The 15,297-nt window shown below is 38.7% G+C and overlaps 1 protein-coding gene across 1 annotated transcript in view; it reads left to right on the top strand.

Annotated features, from left to right (window-relative positions):
- Positions 1-15,297, top strand: part of BSH (transcription regulatory protein SNF5, putative (BSH)) — a 68,776-nt gene that overhangs the window by 39,598 nt on the left and 13,881 nt on the right. The gene's annotated exons all lie outside the window — the stretch shown is intronic.

Raw genomic sequence — 15,297 nt, 5'->3', positions numbered from 1 at the left:
ACTTTAATTAAAAAAGAGAGTACAATGACTAATATGCCCTTATAGGGCGGCTAACATATAAAACTGCATAAAAAACTTAAAAACATCACTCCAAAGGGTCCCAACAAGTGTGTTGTGGTCCCCACTTCCTATCTAAACAAATAATAAACAAAAAACAATTAAAAAATCTGCACAAAATCCTCAACAATATTCCAAGAAAAGTAGATCTTAGATCTCTTGGGAGTAGTACAACATCAACTAAGTGACACTCGAAGTGGGGAGTTAGCAAAGAAAAGTCTCTTCAGAAAAGATTAAATAAAATATTAGAGAGAGAGGAGCTGTATTGGCTACAAAATGGGGATAAAAATACAAAATTATTTCATATGATCTCAACCATAAGGAAATACAACAAAAATTACCAAAATTAAGAACTAGAATAATGAATGGGTTTCAGATCCCTACCAAGTCAAAAAAGTTTTGACTGAGGCTCTAAAGGACAGACTAAAGCAAGAGAGCACGGAGAATAAGGATCAATTTTTGGAGATAATAGGTCAATCTCTATTAGAGGAAGAAAATGAAAGTCTAGGCAGGTAGGTCCAGGAGGAAGAAATTCTTGAAGCTTTGAAATCCATGGGTGATTTCAAAGCTCTAGGTCCAGATGGATTAAATGCAAATTTTTACAAAAACCATTGGGGTATAATTGGAGAAAGTGTTAAACAAGTAATTGAAGTTTTTTTTTTTTTTTCATTCTGGGAAATTAATAAGGATTTAAATAGTACTTTCATTGCTTTAATCCTGAAAACCAAGAAACTAGAAAAAAGCTGATCATTTTAGACCTATAAGATTATGTGATGTTATATACAAAATAATTGCAAAGATCCTAGTAAATAGAATAAAACCAATTCTAGCTAAACTAGTCTCTCCATTCTAATCGAAATTTGTCCCTGGAAGACAGATTGTGGACAATAGTTGTAATGTAATATAATTTATAATATACAACAGACTTAGAAATAGAAGGAGACTCACTATTGGTCATCTCTTGGGCCAAAAACATCACATCAGTACCTTGGAAGCTCAAATTTATCTTCAGAGAAATTGACACACTTGCAAGGAAGTTCAACTCTCAGTTTGGTTGGGTCAAACGGGATGCAAATGGGATGGTGGATACCCTAGCAAAACAAGGGGCAAATAGATCTTCATTGTACTGGGCAGAATTGTAACTAATTGCTGGAGATTGCAGTTTGTCCCTCTGCAATCTTTATCTATTGTAACTTTATTTGTCTGTTATTAATGAAAGTTTTTTGCTGATAAAAAAAATATAACTTGTAGTATATTCAAAATATATAATTATGTTCTGTTATAACATATTTTTTATTTTATTTTATATTATAATTGTTAGAGTTGACTATATAGGGGTAGTTTTTTCTTTTCAGTATATTATTAGTGTGATGTAATGTTTATTATGTTCAAGTTTAAGTTATATGTTCCATACTTAATTAGGGGCATAAGAGTCTATGTACTTAATAGAAACATATAAATACAATATGACCGACTAGAGAATTGTCTTCTTCTCTAGATTGAACCAGTTTTCTCCTCCTTCTCTTCTTTCTCTTTTCTCTCTTTCTTTTGTCTTTATTCTCTGCTAACCTAGGGCTGAAACCAGTACAGATTTGTTCTGTAACATGGTATTAGAGCAAATATAAATAGTTAAGGTTAACCCAAAATTTCCTTGTTCGTCTTCTGCCCTAGATCTCTGCAGAGATCTCATCGATCCCTTGGAGTTTCACAGAAAGGCTGAAAAGGAGTTTTCGTTTTTCTTTCTTGGAGGTTTTCATGCCTCAAGTTGGTTCTGTGGTGCTTGTTTCATGTGGTTTGTAGAAACCCTCTAATTGATGGATCGAAGAGGGCTGTTTTAGGTGGTGTGGTGATCGGATCAGTGTAGTACTGATTTATGAAGTTCAAACAAGTAGGTTGTATGGGTGATACCATGTGAGATAGGTAGTAATCAATTGCAGGTCTGGTAGTATGTGTTTTGGTGCATTTCGGTATCTTCTATGGTGCTGAAACAACAGGGCTGCAATGACAGTTAGGGTTAAGAAAGGTAAAAAAAAACACGTGCAGTGTGGTGGTTAGCAAATGAAGTGGTGTGAAGTACTAGTGAGTGGAGTTTTTTTTTTTCTATGGCAGCCATGGCAGCAATGGGAGGCAGCAGTGGACATAAATCTAGTGTTATGATTCCCCTTGATTATCTTTAGTGTGCAAATGACCTCTATTAAGTTGAATGGTGAGAATTATGTACCTTGGGAAAAATTTGTAGAAGTTTTTCTTAGGGCTAAGAAGGTGAAGCATGTGACAGAGGAGAAACCCTTAGCCGACTCTCAGGGTTACAATGAGTGGGAACAAGAAGATGCATAGATTATAATATGGTTGTGGAATAGTATGGAACCAAAGATTAGTGTGAATTTTATGTTCTTAGATATAGCCAAAGAGATTTGGGACCATGCAAAGAAGCTGTACTCTAGACAAGACAACACTACCAAAGTATATCAGCTTTACCAGGAGTATTTTAATCTGCAACAAGGAAATCAAAGTCTTGAGGAGTATTATGCTAGTATGAGGAATCTTCAGAATGAATTGAATGTTTATCATCCCCCTATATCTGATGTTAAAGTTCAGCAACAACAGAGAGAATAACTTGATGTAACCAGATTTCTAGTAGGGTTGAAGTGTGGATATGAATCGGTGAGAGCATAGATACTAGGCGGATATGCTCTTTCCTCTCTGGAGGAAGTGTTTGCTCGTCTCCGGAGGATTTCTGTTGGACCTCCAGAACATCCTACTGTGACTGATAGATCTGCCTTTGTAGCAACTAGAGCTGGAGGTCGTGGTGGTAGAGGAGGAGCTCGAGGAAGTCAGCTAGGTCGTGGTGTAAGTAATGGTCCCATGTTCAACCGTGGTGGTGGATGTTTTGGAGGTCGGGACTCAAGGGAAGCATGTGGTAATGGTGTGAGGAGGTGTACACACTGTGGTATTGAGGGGTATACTATCAAATTTTGTTATGATTTACATGGGCCATCCTCTACCTGGGCCAATCATTCGGTGGCTAATAGTGGTGGTACGAGAGGTGAAATTCAGCATAGTGATCCGACACCTTCTACACCCACAGATGTCTTTGGGAAAGAGATGATGAGTGTTCCACATGATGAGTACGAGCGGTTTCTTTAGGCTACATCACAACAGAATACAACTACCCTTGCCCACTCAGGTATGGCTTGTCTGGTATTCTAAATCCTCTCATTAGATTACTGATTTTGGAGCTTCCGATCACATGACTGGGACTCCAGGTGTATTTTCTTTTCTTTCTTAGTCCCCTACTTAACACACAATTACCCTTGCTAATAATGGCTTCACATCTACTATCTGTGGTGATGGTAATGCTAACCTAGACTCCTTACCCTTGTCCTCAGTTTTGTATGTTTCTGAATTTCCTTTTAACTTTATGTCTGTTAGTAAATTAACCAAGTTTATTAATTGATCCATCGCGTTTTACTTTTCCTCTCGTGTTTTTTAGGATCTCAATACGGGGATGAAAATTGGTGGAGGGCATGAAGCTGGTGGATTGTATTACCTTGATGGTGGTGGCTCTTCAACAATTCTTAAATCATCTCTTTTTCCTCTTTAGTGGCATTGCCAAATTGGTCATCCATCTCTTAAAGCTCTCAAGTTACTTGTTCTGTCTTTGGGTAGTCTTTCTACTTTGGAATGTGAGTCGTGTTAGTATGGGAATTACCATCGTGTTCCCTTTAGGTCTAGGAGTGATAGCCATCCGTCGAGTCATTTTTTTTCATCCATTTGGACATTTAGGGTCCAAATAAAATAGTGTCATACAATGGTTACAAATATTTTGTAATTTTTGTTGATGATTATTCAAGGATGACATGGCTTTATCTTATGAAAGGAGTGAAGTGTTTTTTATTTTCCAAAAGTTTCATGCTGAAATCCATACTCAATTTGGTGAGCCTATTAAAATCCTTTGTTCTTGTTTCTACTGTTGCTACAGTAGTCCGAACCAGTAAGGAGAAGAGGAAAAAGAAGGAGAAGAAGAAGAAGAAGAGAAGAAGATGAAAGAACTGTCGAACCTTATAGCTAAACCCTATCAGTCGACCTCTTAATAGTGATTAGGCTTCTAATTAAATGTACAAGGACTAAACTGCCCCTACTTAAGTATGGGACAGAGAACCTCTAATAAGACTGCCACATAAGCTCATAACTTAACCAAGGTGAGTTGACTAATCTACCCTTATTCGGCTAACTCTAACACTCCCCCTCAAGCTGGAGAATATATGTCATATAATCTCAGCTTGTTACATATATAGTTCACTCTCCCTGAGCTTAAGGCTTTTGTAAACAAATCTGCCCATTGATCACCTGAGCTTACATGTTCTGTGCTTATCTCTCCAGTAAGAACCTTCTCCCTCACAAAGTGGCAATCAATCTCTATGTGCTTTGTTCTCTCATGAAAAACAGGGTTGGATGAGATATGGAGCGCAGCTTGATTGTCACAGTACAACTTCATAGGTTTATCCATGTGGAACCCGATTTCTTGTAGGAGATTCCTCAACCACACTAATTCACATGTAGTGTGTGCCATGGCTCTGTACTCGGCTTCAGCACTGCTTCTAGCCACAACCGTCTGCTTTTTACTCTTCCACGTCACAAGATTTCCTCCAAGAAATGTGCAGTAACCTGTAGTAGATCTTCTATCAGACACAGAGCCCGCCCAATCTGCATCCGTGTACCCAACTACTTCAAGTTTTCCTCCTGGTTTATACAATAGCCCATGGCCCGGAGCTCCCTTCAAATATCTTACAATTCTAAGAACTGCATCCCAGTGAGATATACGAGGGTTCTGCATAAATTGGCTCACCACACTGACTGCAAAGGAGATGTCTGGTCTCGTGATAGTCAAATAGTTCAGCTTCCCCACTAGTCGTCTATACCTTCCAGGATCATCAAATACTTCCCCTGTATCACTGCTCAACTTAACATTTGGTTCCATAGGAGTCTCAGCCGGTTTTGCACCTAACAGTCCTGTTTCGTCCAATAGATCGAGAACATATTTTCTTTGGCACAGGTTTACACCTTGTCTTGATCTAGCAACTTCTATACCCAAGAAATACTTCAATGTCCCAAGGTCTTTTGTTTGAAAATGATTTTGCAGAAAGACCTTGAGTTTGTCGATCCCCAATTTGTCACTGCCAGTTATGACAGTATCATCCACATAGACCACTAATAAAATCTTTCTAGCTTCTGAGTCATAGCTGAACACTGAGTGATCAACCTGGCATTGTTTCATTCCAAAATTCTTCACCACTTCACTAAACTTCCCGAACCAAGCACGAGGCGATTGTTTCAACCCATAAATTGCCTTTTTCAGTCTGCACACCTTACCAGCCTCCCCCTGAGCAACAAACTCAGGTGGTTGCTTCATATATACCTCCTCTATAAGGTCACCGTGAAGGAAGGCATTTTTTATGTCAAGTTGAAATAAGGGCCAATTATACATAACTGCCAGGGAAATTAACACACGGACAGAGCTAATCTTAGCCACTGGAGAGAAGGTCTCCATATAGTCCACTCCATACAACTATGAATACCCTTTAGCAACAAGTCTGGCTTTCAGACGCTCCACACTACCATCTGGCAAGTATTTAACAGTATACACCCATTTACAACCCACAACATGCTTACCAGGAGGAAGAGTAGTGAGCTCCCACATGTGAGTATGCTGAAGAGCAGAGAGTTCCTCCTCCATTGCCTGCCTCCACCCATGTGAACTAAGAGCCGCTTGGACATTGTTAGGTATGGAAATAGATGACAATAGTGAAACAAATTGGCGATGTGAGGCGGAAAGGCGAGATACTGAAACAAAATTGGAAATGGGATGGAGAGTAGAACTACGTTTACCTTTCCGTAAGGCAATGGGTAGGTCAAGTCCTAAGGGTTCAGCAACAGGAGCAACGACAGGATCCGCGGACAAGGTAGAAGCTGGAGGAGGGGCCGGTGCCGTTCGACGTGTATACACTTGCCGAATTGGTGGTCGTTCAGTAGGGATCTGCACTGGATGAGGTGACGAGTCAACTCCAACAGGAACACCCGGAACGGGATCACTGACCGGAAGAGGAAGAGGAAGTAAAGGTGGAGACGAAAATGCTTCAGCTCTTGAGAAGAAGGGAACAGACTCAAAAAAGGTGACATCAAGACAGACATAGCACTTCCGAGTAATGGGATTGTAACACTTGTACCCTTTTTGAGTCCGAGAGTAGCCAAGAAAGACACATTTAATGGAGCATGCATCCAACTTGTCTATTCCAGGACTCAGATTGTGAACAAAACACACACAACCAAAGATACGAGGTGTTAATGGAAAGGGAGACAAGGTGGGGAACAAGATAGAGAAGGGAGACCGACCATGAAGAATAAAGGAGGGCATCCGATTAATGAGGAAACACGCAGTAAGTACAACATCACTCCAAAACCGTTTAGGAACACTCATATGATGAAGAATAGACCGAGCTGTTTCAAGGAGATGACGGTTCTTCCGTCTAGCCACCCCATTTTGTTGAGGAGTGGATACACAAGAAGTTTGATGAATGATGCCATACTGTTCTAAATACTGTTGAAAGGAAGTTAGAAAATATTCACGACCATTATCTGAACGAAGAACTTTGATTGGAACACCAAATTGTGTACGTATTTCAGCATGGAATTTTTGAAAAATGGAAAATATTTCACTCATTTCTTTCATTAAATAAATCCATATCATTCTTGAACAATCATCAATAAAAGTGACAAAATACTTGTAACCATTATAAGACTATTTTGATCGGGCCCCAAACATCTAAATGAACCAAAGCAAAAGGACTCAACATACGACTTTCAACTCTAGGACTGAAGGAAACACGACGATGTTTCCCAAACTGACACGACTCACACTGTAACACTGACAAATGACTCAAAGACGGAACTAGTATCTTGAGTGCCTTGAGAGAAGGATGTCCCATTCGACAATGCCACTGTAGAGGAGTGAGTGAAGTCTGAAATGCAACTGACGATCCACCACCGTCAAGATAATACAATCCACCAGCTTCATGCCCCCCACCAATCTTCTTCCCCGTCCTGAGATCCTGAAAAACACAAGAGGAAGGGAAAAGAGTAACAGAACAGTTAAGAGTCTTGGTTAATTTACTAACAGACATAAGATTGAATGGAAACTTGGGGACATATAGAACAGATGATAAAGAAAGAGAAGCCATGTCAACATTGCCAACACCACAGATGGGAGAGGAGGAACCATTGGCAAGGGTAATAGTTTGAGATGTGGAAGTTTCAGAGAGAGAAGAGAACACACCTGGAGTCCCGTCATGTGATCAGAGGCTCCAGAGTCAATAATCCAAGGAGAGGTTTTAGATGACAGGCAAGCTATACCTGAGTGGGCAAGAGTAGCAGTAGTGTGCTGTGAAATGGACTGAAGGAACCGCTCATACTCATCACGCGGTACACTCACCATCTTCCTTCCGGAAACAGATGTAGATGTGGAAGGAGTTAGGTCTGCCTGTTGATTATCACTGACATCAACCCCACCAGGAACAACATGATTGGCCCATTTAGAGGGAGGGCGGCCATGAAGATCATGACAGAAATTTACGGAATGTCCTTCCCTGCCACAGTGGGTACACTTCCTTGTAGAGCTGCCTTTTTCTTTGCCACAGCCTCCCCCTGAGTCACAACCACCACCACGGCCAAATATGGAACCACCACGACCTCCTCGGGAGGCATGTCCTCCCCCTTTCGTACCACGTCCACCTCCTCTGGCTGTCACAAAAGCTGATCTATCAGACTGTGTGGGATTCTCTGTCTGTCCCAAAGAAATCCTGCGAAGCCGAGCAAACACTTCCTCAAGTGTAGGAAGGGTAGAGCCCCCCAATATTTGGGCCCTAACTGGTTCATACTCTGATTTCAACCCCACTAAGAACCTTGTGACATCTAGTTGTTCCCTCTGTTGTTGCTGAACCTTAACATCTGGAGTGAGAGGATGATAGACATTGAGCTCATTTCTGAGGTTCTTCATACTGGCATAGTACTCTTCTAGGGTTTTATTTCCTTGTTGCAGACCAAAGTACTCCTGATAGAGTTGATATTACCCTTGTAGTATTATCTTGCCCAGAATACAGCTTCTTGGCATGTTCCCATAAATCCTTAGCTGTATCTAAGAACATGAAGTTGGCACTTATTTTGGGTTCTATACTGTTCCATAGCCATGTCATGATTTGAGCATTCTCCTGTTCCCAATCATCAAACCCTGGAGAGTCAGCCGGTGGTTTATCTTCTTTCACATGCTTCACTTTTCTCTTTGCCTTGAGAAAAACTTCCACCGACTTGGCCCATGGAACATAGTTCTCACCATTCAGTCTAATTGAGGTCATCTGTACACCTAGATAGTCAGAGGAAACCACCACACTAGGTTTCTGATCACTACAGCCATCTCCCATTGCTGCCATGATACTCTTCCAATGCTGCCTCTAATCTGAATTCCCAATCACCAACTAAGTGCTGCTGTCAAGAGTTTGATGTTCCAGAACCTACAGCAGTCCCTAAACACAATGATAGATACACACGCCTTTGTTCTTATCCATACCACTACTGATTTCACAAAAAAAAAAAAAAAAACACAGACTACACTGACATTAATTCAGCACTTACTAACCACATGCAAGCTCTCTTACAACTACTCAACAGAGTTTGTGCATCACAAGCACCACCACACAGCCATAGCTGTCACACACAATACAGACCTGCTTTAACGCTTTTAAGAGGGCACCACAAGACCAACAAAAACTCAACTAGTACCATTGCATTACACCTTGCACCATTCGGCCACCTACAGTAGCAGCCCTTACACCATTTGGTCACTGTAAACACAGCCTGTTCTTGGAATTTTTCCAAGAACCAGGGCAACAACCAACCTAGTTCTCTAGGTTCTGATCAGTCCTCTCAAGTTCTTGAAGATTTTCAACCCAGAAATACCAACAACACACAGAGGAGAGATAACCAACCTTCGTTTGAGAGCTTCAGCCAACCATTCACTGCTGAAGTTGTTTTCTTAGGAAAGGAGGTTCTGCGCACCAGAAAAAAGAAGAGCTGTGATGTTTCAGGCCTGGGACGAACCACTTTTCTCCATTGACAGCCCAGAGAAGAAAAAGGAGAGAACTGAAGCACAAACTGAAACAGGACACGAACTGAAGTTGTCACGCTCTGATACCATGTTTCTACTGTTGCTACAGTAGTCCGAACCAGTAAGGAGAAGAAGAAAAAGAAGGAGAGAAGAAGAAGAAGAAGAGAAGAAGAAGAAGAAGAGAAGAAGATGAAAGAACTGTTGAACCTTATAGCTAAACCCTATCAGTCGACCTCTTAATAGTGATTAGGCTTCTAATTAAATGTACAAGGACTAAACTGCCCCTACTTAAGTATGGGACAGAGAACCTCTAATAAGACTGCCACATAAGCTCATAACTTAACCAAGGTGAGTTGACTAATCTACCCTTATTCGGCTCACTCTAACAGTTCTGATGATGGCCGAGAATATTTTTATACACCTTTTCAGCAATATTTGGAACAACATGGTGTTAACCATCAAACCTCATGCACTTACACCCCTCAACAAAATGGGGTTACTGTAAGAAAGAACTGCCATCTCTTTGAAATTGCTCGGTCCCTTTTACACCATATGAACGTTTCCAAATGTTTTTGGAGTGATGCTGTACTTACATCTTGCTTTCTTGTTAACTGGATGCCCATGTCTATTCTTAAAGGTCATTCTCCCTTCTCCATCTTGTTTCCCTCTTTGTCTCCTTTACCTCTCACACCCAAGACTTTTGAGTGGTGTTTGTTTTGTTCATAATCTTGGGCTTGGAATGGACAAGTTAGATGCACGATCTACTAAGTGTCTTTCTTGGCTATTCTAGAACCCAGAAAGGGTATAAGTGTTATAATCCCAGTTCTCAATGTTCTTTTGTTTGTGCTGATGTAACGTTCTTTGAGTTTGTTCCATTTCTTTCAGGGTCAGATGTCTAATCTTTTTCTCCGCCTCCACTTTTAGTTTTGGTTGCGGATCACATCCCTCTTGTTCCAGTTCCAGTTGCGTCTTAGTCGTTGTCTCCAATGCAGCTCCCTGCTAAACGACCACTTATCAGACAAGTGTATATGCATTGACCAATGTTTTAAAACACAGATGTGTGACACGAGGCGTTCCACTACCTAGAGGTGTGAGGCATAGTTCAAAACACAAGAGACGTAAGCCTCCCCGAACACAAGGAGGCGTAAGCCTCCTTAAAAGGATGGGGGTTAGGAGGAGGATGAAGAGGAAGAGGGATCTCATTTTTTCTTTATTTTTAATAAAAATCTTTTATATAAAGAAGAATAAAGAGGGTGTACACTATCAAGTTTCTCACCACTCTTCCTGGAAAACATGTTTTGGGTTGTAAGTGGGTGTACACTGTCAAGTTTCTCCCAGATGGTAGTGTCGAGTGGTTGAAGGCTCGGTTGGTGAGAAAAGGGTATTCACAGCTAGATGGCATTGACTACACAAAGACCTTCTCTCTTGTGGCTAAGATTAGTTCAGTCCGTGTTTTGATTTCATTAGCTACTATGAATGATTGGCCTTTATTTCAACTTGACATCAAGAATGCCTTTTTACATGGAGCAATCACTAGGGTTTGTTGCTCACGGGGAGGATGGTAAGGTGTGCATACTCAAGAAGGCTATTTATGGACTTAAACGGTTTCCATGTGCATGGTTTGGTAGATTTAGTGAAGTGGTGAAAGAGTTTGGCATGAGAGAATGTCAAGTTGATCATTCAGTATTCGACTATGATTTGTCTACTAGGAAGATTTTGTTGGTGGTATATGTAGATGGCATTGTCATTACGGGTAGTGACAGGTTGGGAATTGACAAGTTGAAGACATTCTTACATGATCACTTCCAAACAAAGGACCTTGGGAAGTTAAAATACTTCTTGGGGATAGAGGTAGCAAGGTTCTAATTTGTGCCAGCAGGAGTATGTTCTTGATTTGTTGGACAAGACAAGTTTGTTGGGTGCCAAACCAACTGAAACTAGTGTTTTAAAAGCGAAAGGCGCAGGCAAGGCACAAGGGCCATTTTGCGCCTGAGGCGCAAGGCGCAAGGCCAGGTGCACGGCTTTTTAAAAAAGGCGCACAAAATTAAAAAAAAAAACTAAAAAAATAGAAAAAAAAACATGTAGAAATTCTAAGAAATCAGGAAAATATCAAAAAACAAAGTTAATTACTTAATTATTAGCTCAATTGGTTATAATTAGATACTTAGATTATTAGACATTACTCATTAGAGGTAATGTAATCAGCTTATCAGCAATCTGAATTCTGAAGTTAATGAATCAGGAAAATATGCAAATATGCAATCATCTTATCATCAATGATCAATCTGAATTAAGAAATCAGCATGATTAAATATATGCAAATGCAATATTGCAATCAGCATTAAATATAAAAGAATTAAAGAATATGCAATCAGCAATGATTCAATTGCTTAATCAGGAAAAGATGCAATAAGTACAGAATTAAGAAATCAGCATTAAATAATTAAAGGAGACTAGACTACAAAAAAAAAAAAAAAACAATAACAGAACGGTATAACACATTCAAATTTCAATTTCAATGATTCAATATAAAAATATAAAATATAAATATAAAGGAATTAAAGAATATGACATATGAGCACAAGTGCACAACCTATATTCCTGTACAACATTAGATAATCAACATTAATGAACTTAACACTTAAAAGACACTAACCTCTTGGTATCAGTATCCTCTCCATTTCTCACACCATTACACTCACGTAACAAAATCAATATAAAAATTAATCATTTATTTTAATAAGCAAGTAAGGAATCAGATTTGAAAAATATTTCAAAAAGCAAGCTATATATTAAGAGTCAAAAAAAAGACATAGATTATAGAATATAGATAGAGTCATTGACAGTTTTCTACCCAAAAAATGAGCCATAGACAATTTTCTATAAAACAAAATCATAAACAATTTTCTATATTAAAAACAAAAAGAGTCCAAGGTTTCAGTTCAGCCATTCTTCAAGACTCAATGTCTCAATCAGCATCCTCATCCTCTAATCATCTTCATCTTCACTTGGAAGTTCAACTTCATCTTCATTGTCATCTAACTTGTAGTCATCAAAATCCTCTTCCATTTCTTCTTCAACATCAACTTCAACTTCTTCCTCTTCTTCATCTTCCAATTGAAGCTGTCTTGGTCTTTTTCCACTAGATTTTGTTGCTCTTGCTTGGGAAGTTGAAGCTCTAGGCCTTGTATACCTTAGTGGCTCTTCAACTCCAGAAGCACGAGTAACATCTCCCCATGTTAGTGTATCATCACCAAACACCAAATCAGCTTCTGCACCATCCTCATCACATCCTACCTCCCCCATTAACCATTCATTGCTCTCATCTATATCTTTTAATTAAATGGGGTAATTGGTGCTACGTGAGTCAAAACTTTCTTTAAGCATCTGGTTCCATTCAATCGCTTCTCATCCAACCGATTTCTTTTCTTAGTATGAATTTGTTAATTCAAAAAAATAAATAAGTGTAAATTGAAGATAGTTTATCCAAAAAAATGGAAGTATTTGAATGTAGTAGTTTGACATACATGCTCAAATACGCTTCAATTTCGCTCACACCCCGATGCACTACATGTCAAATTTAGAACTTTCACTGCAATCTTTTGTAGATTTGGGGTAGAAGCACCAAATATGGTCCACCAATCAGCTAAAAAATATAAATATTAACTGAATTAGTGATCATTAGATAAACTAAAAATATTAAGATAATCAAATATTGTATTAATTATTAAATCAATGTTACTTACCTGGTGCTTTAGTCTTCCTCTAGGAAATAGCCATATCAAGACCAAAAATGCCTTCTGCATTCTTGTACTTGGATATTTCATCAGTGATTACACTTCTCTTGTTCTTGTAATTCTCAAGCATCTCAATTACTTTAAAAAGCCCTGTCATAACCTCTTCATCTGTTTCGATTCTCTCTTGATCATCATAATAAAATTGGGGGTTTAAAAAGTAACCAGCTGCATGCAATGGTTAGTGGAGTTGGCATTCTCACTTCTTATCAATAATTTCAAAAATTTCTTCATATTTTTCTTTCCTTCCACTAAATGCCTTGTCAATGGCCTCCTTTGCTCAATTCATAGCCTCATAAATATAACCCATGGAAGGCTTGTTTTCACGATCCACCAACCTTAATACATGAACAACAGGGCCACACACTTTAAGAGTAAAGATGACATTATTCCAAAATGTGGGCATCATGACTGTCTCCCTTATTCTTTTCCCTTTTGCTTCTTTTATCCATTTGCTATCACTCCATTTCTTTGAGTTGAATAAATCTCTCAAATTCTTTTTTTGTTTGTATATACTCTTTAATGTGAGAAAGGAAGTAGAAAAACGGGTTTTTGCTGGCCTAATCAATTCTCTTTGATTTGTGAACTTCCTCATCAAGTTCAATAAACCCGGATGGTTATAGATATTACCCGTAAGTGCAATTGCCCTCTCAATTGTTCTCTTCATAGTATGCAACTTCCCCATGTTTTCCAATATCAAGTCCAAACAATGGGCAGCACACAGTGTCCACGTCAGATGAGGATGCTTTTCCATCGAAAACTTCCCTAATAATTCTAGAAAACAATTCAAGAAATAAGAATTAAGAAATGTGACTTTAACATGTCAAAAGACTAAAGTTAAATAGAAATAATTAATAACAAAGTATAAAACTCACCGGCTAGGACATAATTTGATGCATTGTCAGTAATAACTTAGAGAACATTTTTCTCACCAATTCTCTTAACCATCTTGTCAAGCAATATAAATAACCTCTCAGCTGTTTTTACTTCACTTGAAGCATCAATGCTCTCTATAAACATTGTCCCCGCACGGCTATGGACCAAAAAATTTATGAGGGTCCTATCCTTTCTATCTGTCCACCCATCAGACATAAGAGAGCAGCCCCATTTTTCCCAAGACTCCATATGGTGCTGAAGCAATGTTTTTGTATAATCAACCTCCTTCAAGAAAGGAACTTGCAACTCATAGTAACTTGGGATTTTTAATCCCGGACCAAATTGCCCTATTGCCTCTACCATTGCTTCAAAACTTCTCAAGTGTACGATATTTAAGGGAATACCAGCTTGATAAAACCATCTAGCAATGCGTATGCATACTTGCTCTCTCCCTTCTTTATTATACGCATCACTAATAGTGGTTTGCCTCATCTTTTTCTGTTCTCTTCTCAAATTCACAATTTCTTCTGGGCTTGGAGTAGGAAAAAAATTATCCTAAGGCTCCTTTTGCCTTCTTAAGGGGGGCTGTTTAGAACTTCTTTTTGAACCGGAAGCAGAAGGAATGTGATCACCACCACCAACACCAAGAATTTCCACCTTGTCCCCCATCTCATCCTTATCTTCAATTATGTTTTCAAAATCATCAAAATCAGGAATTCTGCCCTCTTGACTTCCAACTATGTCCTCTTTCATTGATTTTTTTCTATGCATGTATGCTAATATCTCTTCTTTCACCTCTTTCGGGCATTTAGGACAGACTTTTACATTTCTTCTTCTACCAATCAAATGCTCCTTTGCTCTATAGATCCCTCCATTTGTCACTTTGCCACAAAATTTGCAAGTGACAGAATTTGTATTCTTTGGATCTTTGCAAATTACAATATTTCCAGCACGGGTCTTTCCTATTGCTTTCTTGAGTATTGTCGGACTTATTTCCCATCTATTTACTCGGTTGGAAAGTTTTCCTATTGGCAAATAACAAATTACAATTTGCAACTATCAATACTCATATTTGTGAACCTATCTTTGAAAATAAATAAACTATTCTAGTTCTACTTGATAATAACAGAAATAAATAAACTATATCCTATTTAATAACAAAAAAAACTGAATTGTTTTAACTCACTAAGAAGCAGGCCTGCAATTCTGTAAGTATGCAAGAAAAACTGAAAAAAATGGGGTGGATCCCCTGTTTTTATGATAGCAACCGAAAAACAATGGGAGAAGAAGAAGAAGAAGAAGAAGAAGAAGAAGTCTTCCCTCCAAATTTTCTTATTTTTTTCTAAGTTTCCTATTTTGTGTGTTTTTTTTTTAATTTTTTAATATAATTTCGAATCCTATTTTAAGTTGGAT

Source organism: Nelumbo nucifera, chromosome 4 (genome assembly GCF_055504915.1).
Source record: "Nelumbo nucifera cultivar China Antique chromosome 4, China Antique-T2T, whole genome shotgun sequence".
Lineage (NCBI taxonomy): Eukaryota > Viridiplantae > Streptophyta > Magnoliopsida > Proteales > Nelumbonaceae > Nelumbo > Nelumbo nucifera.
The sequence above is the reverse complement of the archived record's forward strand: the minus strand, read 5'-3'. Positions and strand labels throughout refer to the sequence as shown.